This window comes from Loxodonta africana, chromosome 2 (genome assembly GCF_030014295.1).
Source record: "Loxodonta africana isolate mLoxAfr1 chromosome 2, mLoxAfr1.hap2, whole genome shotgun sequence".
Classification (NCBI taxonomy): domain Eukaryota; kingdom Metazoa; phylum Chordata; class Mammalia; order Proboscidea; family Elephantidae; genus Loxodonta; species Loxodonta africana.
Genome location: NC_087343.1, coordinates 200,472,623 through 200,487,828, shown reverse-complemented (window position 1 = coordinate 200,487,828; position 15,206 = coordinate 200,472,623). Strand labels below are relative to the sequence as shown.

At 38.1% G+C, this 15,206-nt stretch overlaps 1 protein-coding gene and 1 non-coding gene across 4 annotated transcripts in view; one reads left to right on the top strand and one right to left on the bottom strand.

Moving 5' to 3' along the window:
* ADAMTS2 (ADAM metallopeptidase with thrombospondin type 1 motif 2) overlaps positions 1-15,206 on the top strand; it is a 311,700-nt gene that overhangs the window by 253,475 nt on the left and 43,019 nt on the right. The gene's annotated exons all lie outside the window — the stretch shown is intronic.
* Positions 12,470-12,577, bottom strand: LOC111751855 (U6 spliceosomal RNA). Its single transcript, XR_002786914.1, has one exon. It is a non-coding gene; the product is annotated as a U6 spliceosomal RNA (small nuclear RNA).

Sequence of the window (15,206 nt, the reverse complement as noted above, 5' to 3'; positions counted from 1 at the left end):
TACTACGAAAAATTGTACTCTAACAAATTTGAAAACCTAGAAGAAATGGATAAATTCTTGGAAAAATACTACCTACCTAAACTAACACATTCAGAAGTAGAACAACTAAATAGACCCATAACAAAAAAAGAGATTGAAACGGTAATCAAAAAACTTCCAACAAAAAAAAGTCCTGGCCCAGACGGCTGCACTGCAGAGTTCTACCAAACCTTCAGAGAAGACTTAACACCATTACTACTGAAGGTATTTCAAAGCATAGAAAAAGACGGAATACTACCCAACTCATTCTATGAAGCTACCATCTCCCTGATACCAAAACCAGGTAAAGACATTACAAAAAAAGAAAATTTTAGACCTATATCCCTCATGAACATAGATGCAAAAATCCTCAACAAAATTCTAGCCAATAGAATCCAACAACACATCAAAAAAATAATTCACCCTGATCAAGTGGGATTTATCCCAGGTATGCAAGGCTGGTTTAATATCTGAAAAACCATTAATGTAATCCATCACATAAATAAAACAAAAGATAAAACCACATGATCTTATCAATTGATGCAGAAAAGGCATTTGACAAAGTTCAACACCGATTTATGATAAAAACTCTTACCAAAATAGGAATTGAAGGAAAATTCCTCAACATAATAAAGGGCATCTATGCAAAGCCAACAGCCAATATCACTCTAAATGGAGAGAACCTGAAAGCATTTCCCTTGAGAACGGGAACCAGACAAGGATGCCCTTTATCACCGCTCTTATTCAACATCGTACTTGAAGTCCTAGCCAGGGCAATTAGGCTAGACAAAGAAATAAAGGGTATCCAGACTGGCAAGGAGGAAGTAAGGCTATCACTATTTGCAGATGACATGATCGTATACATGGAAAACCCTAAGGAATCCTCCAGAAAACTACTGAAACTACTAGAAGAGTTTGGAAGAGTCTCAGGTTATAAAATAAACATACAAAAATCACTTGGATTCCTCTACATCAACAAAAAGAACACCGAAGAGGAAATGACCAAATCAATACCATTCACAGTAGCCCCCAAGAAGATAAAATAGTTAGGAATAAATCTTACCAAGGATGTAAAAGACCTATACAAAGAAAACTACAAAGCTCTGCTACAAGAAATTCAAAAGGACATACTTAAGTGGAAAAACATACCCTGCTCATGGATAGGAAGACTTAACATAGTAAAAATGTCTATTCTACCAAAAGCCATCTATACATATAACGCACTTCCAATCCAAATTCCAATGTCATATTTTAAGGGGATAGAGAAACAAATCACCAATTTCATATGGAAGGGAAAGAACCCCCAGATAAGCAAAGCATTACTGAAAAAGAAGAAGAAAGTGGGAGGCCTCACTCTACCTGATTTCAGAACCTATTATACAGCTACAGTAGTCAAAACAGCCTGGTACTGGTACAACAACAGGCACATAGACCAATGGAACAGAATTGAGAATCCAGATATAAATCCATCCATGTATGAGCAGCTGATATTTGACAAAGGACCAGTGTCAGTCAATTGGGGAAATGATAGTCTTTTTAACAAATGGTGCTGACATAACTGGATATCCATTTGCAAAAGAATGAAACAGGACCCATACCTCACACCATGCACAAAAACTAACTCCAAGTGGATCAAAGACGTAAACATAAAGACTAAAACGATAAAGATCATGGAAGAAAAAATAGGGACAACCCTAGGAGCCCTAATACAGGGCATAAACAGAATACAAAACATTACCAAAAATGATGAAGAGAAACCAGATAACTGGGAGCTCCTAAAAAATCAAACACCTATGTTCATCTAAAGACTTCACCAAAAGAGTAAAAAGACCACCTACAGACTGGGAAAGAATATTCAGCTATGACATCTCAGACCAGCGCCTGATCTCTAAAATCTACATGATTCTGTCAAAACTCAACCACAAAAAGACAAACAACCCAATCAAGAAGTGGGCAAAGGATATGAACACACATTTCACTAAAGAAGATATTCAGGCAGCCAACAGATACATGAGAAAATGCTCCCGATCATTAGCCATTAGAGAAATGCAAATTAAAACTACGATGAGATTCCATCTCACACCAACTAGACTGGCATTAATCCAAAAAACACAAAATAATAAATGTTGGAGAGGCTGCGGAGAGATTGGAACTCTCATACACTGCTGGTGGGATTGTAAAATGGTACAACCACTTTGGAAATCCATCTGGCGTTATCTTAAACAGTTAGAAATAGAACTACCATACAACCCAGAAATCCCACTCCTCGGAATATACCCTAGAGATACAAGAGCCTTCACACAAACAGATATATGCACACCCATGTTTATTGCAGCTCTGTTTACAATAGCAAAAAGCTGGAAGCAACCAAGATGTCCGTCAACGGATGAATGGGTAAATAAATTGTGGTATAGTCACACAACGGAATACTACGCATCGATAAAGAACAGTGACGAATCTCTGAAACATTTCATAACATGGAGGAATCTGGAAGGCATTATGCTGAGCGAAATGAGTCAGAGGCAAAAGGACAAATATTGTATAAGACCACTATTATAAGATCTTGAGAAATAGAAAAAACGGAGAAGAACACATACTTTTGTGGTTACAAAGGGGAGAGGGAGGGAGGGAGGGAGCGGGTTTTTTATTGATCATTCGGTAGATAAGAACTGCTTTGGATGAAGGGAAAGACAACACTCAATACAAGGAAGGTCAGCCTAATTGGACTGGACTAAAAGCAAAGAGGTTTCCGGGATAAAATGAATGCTTCAAAAGTCAGCGGAGCAGGGGCTGGGGTCTGGGGAACATGGTTTGAGGGGACTTCTAAGTCAATGGGCAAAATAATTCTATTATGAAAACATTCTGCATCCCACTTTGAAATGTGGCGTCTGGGGTCCTGAAATGCCAACAAGCAGCCATCTAAGATACATCAATTGGTCTCAACCCACCTGGAGCAAAGGCAAAGGAAGAACACCAAGGTCACACGACAACTAAGAACCCAGGAAACAGAAAGGGCCACATGAACCAGAGACCTACAGTATCCTGAGACCAGAAGAAGTAGTTGGTGCCCGGCCACAATCGATGTCTGCCCTGTCAGGGAGCACAACAGACAACTCCTGAGGGAACAGGAGACCAATGGGATACAGACCCCAAATTCTCATAAAAAGACCATACTTAATGGTATGACTGCGACTAGAGGAATCCCGGAGGCAATGGTCCCCAGACCTTCTGATGGCACAGGACAGGAACCATCCCCGAAGACAACTCATCAGACATGAAAAGGACTGGTCAGTGGGGAGGAGAGAGATGCTGATGAAGAGTGAACTAATTAAATCAGGTGGACACTGGAGAGTGTGTTGGCAACTCTTGACTGGAGGGGGGATGGGAAGATAGAGAGAGAGGGAAGACGGCAAAACTGGCACGAAACGAGAGACTGAAAGGGCTGGCTCAATAGGGGGAGAGCAAGTGGGAGAAGGGAGTAAGATGTATGTAAACTTACATGTGACAGACTGATTGGAATGGTAAATGTTCACTTGAAGGTTAATAAAAATTAATTAAAAAAAAAGTGAATTGCAACAAAAAAGGTTTCAGATCAAACCAAAAGCCGTGATTCATGAGGAGAAAGAAAGAAATATCAAAAAGAAACAATGGACAGGTTCTTGGAGTATTTGACAATCCCATTAATGAAGAGGCATGAATCCAACCAGCACATTGGAAGGAAAATCATTTGAATTTCTTTCTGATTTGAAATGAAATGTTGACAACATCAAAGACAATATAAAGCTCAGAATATTCCCCCTACAGTAAGGATGTTGACAGCAAATGGTTACTGAATGTTGCTAATCCAAGGAGTGTTTAAAAACATTTTGTGTCCAAGAAAACTTGAAATGTCCCAAAATCTACACCATGGAAAGAAAATAGAAGCTTCTCTAAATTTGATGACCCTTAATGCTTGAGGGACATCGTCAGTAACTCTCTAAATTATTGGTAATAAGAAAGAAAATGTTTCCCTCAACATGGTAGAGAAAGGGCTGGAAAACTAGTGTGTGAGCCAACTCTAGCTGCTACCTTTTTAAAGAAAAGTGTTTACAGTTTTATTGAGTTATAATTCACATTCTATACAATTCACTCATTTAAAAGTGTACAATTCACAAGAGTCGCGGGGACCATAGTCTCGGGGAACATTTAGCTCAATTGGCATAACAGAGTTGATAAAGAAAATGTTCTATATTCTACTTTGGTGAGTAGTGTCTGGGGCCTTAAAAGCCTGTGAACGGCCATCTAGGATACTCCACTGGTCTCACCCCTTCAGGAGCAAGGAAGAATGAAGAAAACCAAAGACACGAGGGAAAGATTAGTCCAAAAGATGAATGGACCACATCTATCACAGCCTGCACCAGACTGAGTCCAGTACAACTAGATGGTACCTGGCTACCACCACTGACCGCTCTGACAGGGATCACAATAGAAGGTCCTGGACAGAGCTGGAGAAAAATGTAGAACAAAATTCTAACTTAAAAAGAAAGACCAGACTTGCTGGCCTGACAGAGAAACCCTGAGAGTATGGCCCCGGACACCCTTTCAGCTCAGTAATGAGGCCACTCCAGAGGTTCACCCTTCAGCCAAAGATTGCACAGACCCATGGAACAAAACAAGACTAAAGAGGTGCGCCAGCCCTGGGGAAGGGACTGGAAGGTGGGAGGGACAGGAAAGCTGGTAATCAGGAACCCAGGGTTGCGAAGGGAGCGTGTTGACATGTTGTGGGGTTGTTAACCAATGTCATAGAACAATGTGTGTACTGTTTGATGAGAAACTAGTTTGTTCTGTAAACCTTCACCTGAAGTTCAATTTTAAAAAAAGTGTACAATTCAATGGCTTTTATTTATTATATTCAGAGTTGTGCAGCCATTACAACAATCTGATTTTAGAACATTTTTGTCACTCCTGAAGGAAACCATTAGCAGTTACTTCCCATTCCTCCTACCCCACTCAGTCCTAATTTCTGTCTCTATAGATTTGCCTATTATGGACCTTTATTTAAATAGAATAATATAATATGTAGTCTTTTTTTTTTTTCTAGATTATTTCACTTAGCATAATATTTTCAAGGTTAATCCATGTTGTAGTGTACATCAGAACTTCATTCCTCTTTATTGCCAAATAATAATCAATCCTATGGATATACCATGTTTTATTTATCCATTTTTCAGTTGATGAACAATTGGGTTATTTCCATTTTCTGGTCATTATGAGGAAACCCTGGTGGCGTAGTGGTTAAGTGTTACAGCTGCTAGCTAAAGGATCAGCAGTTCGAATCAACCAGGCGCTCCGTGGAAACTATGGGGCAGTTCTACTCTGTCTTATACGGTTGCTATGTTGGAATTGACTCGAAGGCACTGGGTTACTGGGTGGTCATGAAGAACGCTGATATGAACATTTGTGTACACGTTTTTGTGTGATGTGTGTTTTCTTTCTTTTTGAGGGGCTATGTAAAGGGTGTATGAGGAGTCCTGGTAGCACAGTGGTTAAGAACTTGGCTGCTAACCCAAAGGTCAGCAGTTTGAATCCACCAGTCACTCCTTGGAAACCATATGGGGCAGTTCTACTCTGTCCTAGAGGGTTGATATGAGTTGGAATCAACTCCATGGCAATGGGTATAGGAGTAGAATTACTGGGTCTCATGATGTTGTTAGATGCCATCCAGTTGGTTCTGACTCATAGTGACCCTATGTACCACAGAACAAAACTGCCCAGACCTCCCCCATCCCCACAATAATTCTTATGTTTGAGCTCATTGTCGTAGCCACTGTGTCAATCTGTCTTATTAAGGGTCATACTCTTTTTCACTGACCCTCTACTTTACCAAACATGATGTCCTTCTCCAGGGACTAGTCCCTCCTGATAACATGTCCAAAGCATGTGAGATGAAGTCTTGCCATCCTCGCTTCTAAGGAGCATTCTGGCTACATACTTCTACCAAGACAGATTTGTTCGTTCTTCTGGTAGCCTAAGGTATATTCAATATTCTCTGCCAAGACAATAATTCAAAGGCATCAATTCTTCTTCAGGCTTCCTTATTCATTGTTCAGCTTTCGCATGCATATGAGGTGATTAAAAATACCGTGGCTCTTGGGTCAGGTGCACCTTAGTCCTCCAGGTGAAATCTTTTCTTTTTAACACTTTAAAGAGGTCTTTTGCATCAGGTTTCTCAGTGCAATTCGTCATTTGATTTCTTGATTGTTGCTTCCATGGGCATCAGCTGTAGATCCAAGTAAAATGAAATGCTTGACAACTTCAATATTTTCTCTGTTTATCATGATGTTGCTTCTTGGTCCATTTGTGAGGATTTTTGTTTTCTTTGTGTTGAGGTATAATCCATACTGAAGGCTGGAGTCTTTGATCTTAATCAGTAGATGCTTCATGTCCTCTTTGCTTTCAGCATGCAAGGTTGTGTCATCTGCATATTGCAGGTTATTAATGAGTCGTCCTCCAATCCTGATGCCACATTCTTCTTCATATAGTCCAGTTTTTTGGATTATTTGGTCAATATACGGATAGAATAAGTATGGTGCAAGGATATAACCCCGATGCTCACCGTTTCTGATTTTAAGCCACTCAGTATTCTCTTGTTCTGTTCAAACGACTGTTTCTTGATCTATGTACAGGTTCCATATGAGCGCAATTAAGTGTTCTGGAACTGATACATTTAAAAGGATTGAAACAATACAAAGCTTTTTCTCTGATGAAAATGGAGTAAAACTAGAAATCAATAACAAAAAAAATAGAAAATACACAAACATATGGAAAACAACACACTTTTAAACTAAAAACGAATAAAGGAAGAATCAAAAGAGAAATCAAATGTTGAATAGAAGTAGCACAAGCAGACACCTTTGTCTTGCCCCTGATATTACGGGAAAAGAATTCAGCCTTTCACCACTAGGTATGATGTTAGCTGTATTTCATAGATGCTGTTTATAAGGTTGAGGAAGTTCTCTTCTATTTTTCATCTGATGTGTTTGTGTGTGTGTGTGTTACATTAAGGATGTTGGATTTTGCCAAATGCTTTACTGATACAGCTTATTACATGATTTTAAAATATTAATCCAATCCTGCATTCCTGGGAGAAAAATCCTTTTTTATATCTTGCTAGATTCCATTTGATTGTATTTTTTGAGATTTTTACATCTATGCTAATCACAGATAGTGGTCTGTAGTTTACTTTTCTTGTGATGTCTTTGCCTGGTTTTGGCATCAGACTAATACAGGCCTCATATAATGAGTAGAGAAGTTCCTTTCTCTACTATCTTTGGGAAGATTTTGTGAAACATTGATATTAATTTTTCTTTAAATGCTCGGAGCTATGTTGGCACAGTGGTTAAGAGCTATGGCTGCTAACCAAAAGGTCAGCAGTTTGAATTTGCCAGCCACTCCTTGGAAACCCTATGGGACACTTCTACTCTGTCCTATAGGGTTGCTGTGAGTTGGAATCGATTCGAGAACTTTTTGCTTTTAAATGCTGTGTAGAATTCACCATGGAATTTTGTTTCTGGGAAGTTTGAAAATTACTAATTCAATCTTTACTTATTATAGGCCATTCAGGTTTTCTATTTCTTTTTGATATAAGTTTCAGTAGTCTGTGTTTTTCTTGAAATTATTTTCATTTTTATCTAGGCTATCTAATTTATTGTCATAGAGTGATTCATAATATTCTTTTATAATCTTTTTTTATTTCAGTGAGGTCAGTAGTAATGTTCCCATTCTCATTCCTGTTTTTAGTAATTTTAATATTCTCTCTTTTTTTCTTGGTCAGTCTAGCTAAAAACTTATCATTTTTTTTAATCTCTTCAAAGAACTAAGTTTTGTGGGTTTTCTGTATTATTTTCTATTCTCTATTTCATTTATTTTTGCTCTGATCTTTATTATTTCCTTCCTTATGCTTTGTGTTTAGTTTATTTTTCTTTCACAGTGTCGTAAGGTGAAAGATTAGTTTATTGACGTGAGATCTTTATAAATTTTTAAGTAGGCATTTACAGCCATAAATTTCCCTCTGTGAACTGTTTTATTTAGCTGCATCACATATGTTTTGGTATGTTGTGTTTTCATTTTCATTAATCTCAGAGTATTTTATAATTTTTCTTGTTTCCTTGGATACTTATGTTGTTTAATTCCCACATATTTATAAATTTCCTTCAGTTATTGATTTCTGATTTAATTCCATTGTAGTCAGAGGGCATAATTCATGTGATTTAAATCCTTTTAAATTTATTGAGCCTTGTTTTATGGCCAAGCATGTGGCCTATACTGGAGAATGTCTGTTTTCCCTTGAGAAGAATGTGTCCTATTGATGGGTGGAGTGTTCTATAGATGTGTGTTAAATTTAGTTAGTTTATTGTGTTGTTCAAGTCTTCTGTATCCATGTTGCTCTTCCACCTAGCTGCCCTATCAATTTATTGAAAGCGAGGCATTAAAGTTTCCAACTAGTATTTTTAACTTTCTGTTTTACTCTCAATTTTTTCAGTTTTTGCTTCATGTAATTTGGGGCTCTGTTGTTAGGTGCGCATGTGTTTATAACTGTTATATCTTCATGATAGCTTGAACACTTTTATCATTATAAAGTTTCCTTTTTTATCTCTGGTAATTTTTTTGTTTTGTTTTTAAGTCCATTTTGTATGTTATTTTTTTTTTTTAGCATAGCTATTCCATCTTGCTTTTGGTTACTGTTTGCGAGGAATATCTTTTTCTGTTCTTTTGCTTTTAACCTATATGTTAATTTGTTTTGGTTTTAACCTATTGTTAACATAGTTGAATCTAAAGTGTGTCTCCAGAGCAGCAAAAGACAAGATAGATGAACTGGACTTCATCAAAATAAAATATTTTTGTGTATCAAAAGGACTTTGTCAATGAAGTGAAGAGACAAATACAGATTGGGAGAAATTTGGGGGGAGCCATTTATCTGATAAGGGTTTAATGTCCAGAATATATAAAGAACTCCTACAACTTAACAAACAAACAACTCAGTCAAATGAATGAAGCATTTGAATAGACATTTCACCAAAGGGCATATACAAATGGCCAACAAGCACATGAAAAGATTTTGATGTCTAAACTGTGTCTCATGTAGTCAGCATATATGTAGTCAGAACTTGATAATCTCTGCCTTTTAACTCGATTGTTTAACCCATTCACATATAATGTTATTGTTAATAAGGTTGGATTTATGTCTATGATTTTGCTTTGTGTTTACTATATGTTTCATGTCTTTTTTTGTTTCTGGATTCCTGCTTTACTGCCTCCTTTTACATAAGTGAATATTTTGTGGTGTAACATTTTAATTCCTTTAAAATTTTTTTTACCATTTCTAAAAGTTATTTTCTTAGTGGTTTCTCTAGGGCTTACAATGTAGGTCTTAACTCATCAGAATCCACTCCAGATTTATACTAACTTAGTTACAGTGAGAAACAGAAATATTACTCCTTTATAGCTCTATTCCCTACTCCCTTTTTTGTAGTATTATTATTATATATGTCTATGTATGTTACAAGCTCAACAATACATTCTTATGTTTATTATTGTATGTTATTTTATGGCTTTTAAAGAAGCTTAGCAAGAAAGGAGAGCAAAAATATATACATATATACATGCATGTATATGTTGTTATACATATATATTTTGTTATATATAATACATATTCTGTTAATATATATAGTTTTATATGCATATATATTTAAAACCAAAACCAAACCCATTGCCATCCGGTCAACACATGTATGTGTGTGTGTGTGTGTGTGTGTGTGTATCCACTCCTCACTTATCAACATGGTTAGGTTCCAAAGACCCAGCTGTTATAGGAAAATCGGCATTATGCAAAAATGGAGGATGATCACATCAGATCACACAATGGAAGATGACTACATCATTACTTAACCACCAAATCATGTCATTACACAACTGCCAGATCATGGTCCCGCCAAGCTGACACATAACCTTAACCATCACAGCCAGTGTTACTCTCACCTCACACTTCAGTGTTCATTACTGCCAGATGTACGTCGTTAATGTGCAAAATAGTGAGACAGTGGATTTTCTTTACTATCATCATGTGAATGTGAAATGTCAGTTGACAAAATAGTCAATACATGAGGAGTAGGGATGTGTGTGTGTGTGTGTGTATACACCCTTCTTTTACCATTCTTGGTTCTCTTCATTTCCTCCTTGGATTCAAGTTGCCATCTGGTGCCATTTCCTCCCTCCAATCATCTTTGTTCATACTTGCCTCTTTTGTTCTGTTTTTGTCAAATATTTTACATTTCTAAATGTTATAGGTTCAACAGTACAATTATATACATATTATTTTATGCCATTGGTTTTACTTTTTCATGTGGATTCACATTAATCTCAGGTGTCCATTCCTTTCAGCCTGAAGAGATTCCTTTAGTAATTTTTATATGATGAGTCTGCTAGCAATGGATTCTCTTGTTTGTTTGGAATATATTTTGCCTTCATATTTGATTGATAGTTTTTCTGTATATAATATTCTTGGTGGACAGGTTTTTTTTGTTTCAGCATTTGAAGGGGTCATCCCACTGACTTTTGGCTTCCATTATTTCTAATGAAAAGTCAGCTATTAATTTTATTGGGGTTTCCTTGTACGTGATGAGTCATTTTCCTCTTGCTGCTTTCATGATTTTATCTTTGTCTCTCAGCATCTTGATTGTGATGTGTCTGGGTGTGGATCTCTTTACAATTATCCTACTTGGAGTTCACTGAGTTTCTTGGATGTGTAGATTAATTTCTTTCAATCAAATTTTGGACGTCTTCAATGTCTTAGTCATCTAGTGCCGCTATAACAGAAATACCACAAGTGGATGGCTTTAACAAAGAGAAATTTATTTCCTCACAGTAAAGTAGGCTAAAAGTCCAAATTCAGGGCTTTGGCTCCAGGGGAAGTCTTTCTCTCTGTGTCAGCTATGGAGGAAGGTCTTTGTCTTCAGTCTTCACCTGGTCGAGGAGCTTCTCAGGCACAGGGACCCTGGGTCCAAAGGATGCACTCTGCTCCCAGTGCTGCTTTCTTAGGGGTATGAGGTCTCCCTCTCTCTCTGCTTGCTTCTCTCTTTTATATCTCAAGAGATTGCCTCAAGACACAACCCAATCTTGTAGATCAAGTCCTGCCACACTAACAACACTGCCTCCCATCCTCCCTCACTGACATCATAGAGGCAGGATTTACAACACATGGGGAAATCACACAATACCAGGAATCATGGCCCAGCCAAATTGATAAACACATCTTTTGGGAGACATAATTCAATCTGTGACATTCAGCCATTATTTCTTTGAATATTTTTCTGCTCCGTTCTTTCTCTTGTCTCTTTCTGGTACTGCCATTATGTGTGTTTTAATGGTGTTCCTTGAAGCCCTGGTGGCACAGTGGTTAAGAGTTCAGCTGCTCTCCAAAAGGTTAGCAGTTTTGAATCCAACAGCTGCTCCTAGAAGCCCTATGGGGAAGTTCTACTCTATCCCGTAGGGCTGCTATGAGTCAAAATTGACTCGATGGCAGTTGATTTTGTTTTTTGGTTTAATGGTGTTCCTGGGTGGCTCAAACAGTTGAACACTTAACTACTAGCTGAAAGGTTGGCAGTTCAAACCCACCCAGAGGCACCTTGGAAGACAGGCTTGGTGTTCTGCTTCTGAAAGGTCACATCCTTGAAAAACCTACAGAGCAATTCTACTCTGCACCATGGGGTCCCATGAGTTGGAATCTACTCAACAGCAACTAACAGCACAACAACAATGATGTCCTATGTTTCTCAGAGGCTCTGTTCATTTTATACTTTTTTTTCTCTTTGCTCTTTGTAATATCTAATTTGACCTATCTTCAAGTTCATTGATTCTTTCTTCTGTCAGCTCAAATCTACTGTAAATTCCCTCTAGTGAGTTTTTATTTCAGTTTTTGTACCTTTCAACTCCAGAATTTCTGTTTGATTCTTTTTAATAATTCCTATTTGCTGATATTCTCTATCTGGTGAGATATCATTCTCGTACTTTAGTTGTTTAGACATGATTTCCTTTGTTTTTTTTTTGAAAATATTTATATTAGCTACTTTGAAATACTTGCTAAATCCAACATCTGGACTTCCACAAAGCCACTTTTTATTGGCTGATTATTTTCCTGAGTATGGGTCATACATTTCTATTTCTCTTCATGTCTCAGGTTTTTTTTTTTAATTGTGCTTTAGGTGAAAGTTTACAGAGCAAATAAGTTTCTTATTAAACAGTTAATACACAAATTGTTTTGTGACATTGGTTGCCAACCCCACGATGTGTCAACACTGTCCTCTTCTCCACCCCGGGTTCCCTGTTTCCATTCATCCAGTTTTCCTGTCCCTTCCTGCCTTCTCATCTTTCCTTTGGGGCTGGTATGCCCATTAGTCTCGTATACATCTATTGAAAAAATATGGAAAGCTTCAAGAAATTTTCATGTCGTCCTTGTACAGAGGCCATGTTAATCTTCTGTATATCGTTTCAATTTTAGTATATGTGCTGCTGAAGGAAGCACTCAGAATTATTTAAATTTAAATTATTTAAAATTATGTGTTTTAAATAATACATTGAAGCAACTGCTATATTTATCCCCCAGACCTTGTTGTTGTTGTTGTTTGCTGTTTATTTTTATAATTGTTTAGTGATTTGACTCAACCATCTCAGTGAAGTTTATTTCTCCTGCAGTGTGCAGCTATTGATGTCATTTTTCAGAGGTCGTGGCCTTGGGCATATGTACACACACAGCCACCTCCAACACATACCCTCTGTCAGTAGTTTTAGCCAGAATCCCTTGATTGTTTCTCTCCTTGATCTCTCAGTTGAGATCTGTCTGTCTGCCTTTATTAGGATTTCACCTAGCTGTTAGTCTTCACTGTTAGCTGATTGCTCTGTTGTTTTGGATAATCCCCTGGCATAACTTGCTCTACAGTCTGATCTAGTCAAAATCTCTTTAAAGAATGTTGCCAGTATTTAAGGCTTGCTCCAACTTCAGGAGGGCTCTTCTTAGCTGTCTTTGTCCCTAGTTACGTCTGTTAAACTTCAAGGTGGTTTATTGTTTTGTTTGTTGCTAGTAGGATCATGGAGCTACCAGCCTCCTCTTAATTGCTCACTACCAAGATCTCTATTTTTCCTGACAATGCACTTAGGCATGAATTTTCTCATGCATTATTCTAAATAAAGTCAGTTCTTTTTGGAGAGCTATGCATCCTCATCTACAAGTGGGTCACTGTGTGGGGATGGTAGCTCCTAGAATTCTTGGCTTGTGCCTTTATGCATGGAACCTCTGCCTTATCAGTGAGCTGGGCCAGGGCTATCAGGTTCCAGTATTCTTCGCCTGGGGTAGAGCTTCCATCCTATGAGTGAAGGCTGGGTAGGGGAAGGGAACCCCTCCCTGGAATAGACTTTTTGCAACTTGGATTTGGGGGAGATGAGAGATGCTGGTGGTCTGCCTTTCTTGAGGTGAGACTGTAGTCCTAGACTGGGAGTTGGGGGGATAGAGAGTCCCATGTTTTTGGAAGCACCTGCCCAGAGTAGAGCTTCTGCCACACTGAGCTAGGTGAGAAATGAGAGCAGATCATGGCTCAAATGCCATAGACTTTCATTGTTCTTACCGAAATTTAGTAAATTTTCTTGAATAAAAGTTTCTTCATTTTCTGTATGCCTTTAGAACAATTTCCAGAAACTTTAGATAGCTGTTTCTGTTTGTTTTTTTTTAAATATTTTTCACCTGTTAAATGGTCATTTTACTAGGAATAGGTTGCCCCAGGCTCCTCATATCACCATTCTGGAAGTTTCCATGTGCTCCCTGTTTTTGTAAAGATTTATTGGAATAAAAAAAAAAAAAAAAAAGCCCTGTTGCTGTCGAGTCGATTCCAACTCATAGCAACCATATAGGACAGAGTAGAACTGTCCCATAGGGTTTTCAAAGAGTGGCTCATGGGTTTGAACTTCCAGCCTTTTGGTTAGCAACCAAAGGCTTAACCGCATGTCACCAGGGTCCCTATGAGAATATAGCCATGCCTATTCATTTATGTGAAGCCCTGGTGGCACTGTGGTGAAGACCTTGGCTGCTAACCAAAAAGTTGGCAGTTTGAATCCAGCAACCGCTCCTTGGAAACCTACTCTGTCCTATAGGGTGGCTATGAGTTAAAATAGGCTCAACAGCAATGGGTTTTATTTTGCTTTTTATTCATTTATGTATTATCTGTGGCTGCTTTCATGCCGCAATGGCAGAGTTATGTAGTTGGAACAGAGATTTAATAGTCTGCAAAGCTTCAAATACTTACTATCTGGCCCTTTTCAGAAAAAGTTTGCTGAGGAATGAATGCGGTATCTTTCTCTTCTCTTTTTTTTATAGAAACACTGTTACAGAACTATTGACATATAAAGAGGGGATCAAAGAATATGCAGTCACAATTGTAGAAAAAATCATGATAGATGGTCAGTTGATCCACTCAACCATTCATCACTGTTCTCTCTTTTTTGTTTGTGGTATTTGTCAGTTTCCAAAATTTTTGTGATATATTTTCTTATTCTAAATAAATAATCCTATTTTATACCGAATTTAGTATTTTTAATTTTACAATCTTCTTGTTAAAGTGGGCCCCCCCTAAATTGTATAAACTTCCACCCCATGGGGGAGGGACCAATGTGATTAGATTTAAGTTGTAGAATTGTGTTTCCTACACTCCAGTCGTCTACTTAACGAATTCAAGAATTTTTATCATATCAGCATAATGCCTATTCTATTTACATAATATTTTTAATTGCCTTTTTCACTAAAATAAATAGATCTAAATGTATCCCTGAAATCCTGGGCTCGCTGTGCCAGTGTTACCTTTGTAAGTGCACCGTGTGTGGGTGCCACTGGTGGCAAGTATTCTGGAGACATGGCTGAGCGGGTAGAGTCAGCTGGGGAAGGCACTGAAGGGTGGTGGGAGGTCAGGCTGGTGGCTGGGGGGAGCTGAGTGGGCCAACACCTCACTATGCCTTTGCTGCCATTGATTGTATGAGGTCTGTCTTCCCAACTGGGCTCTGAGCTTGTAGGGGCAGGATAGGGTCAGATACTCCATGACCAGGCACAGGGCAGATATCACGGGTGTCACAGGCTGAAGAGCCAGTGGCAGACCCTGATGCCCTACCTC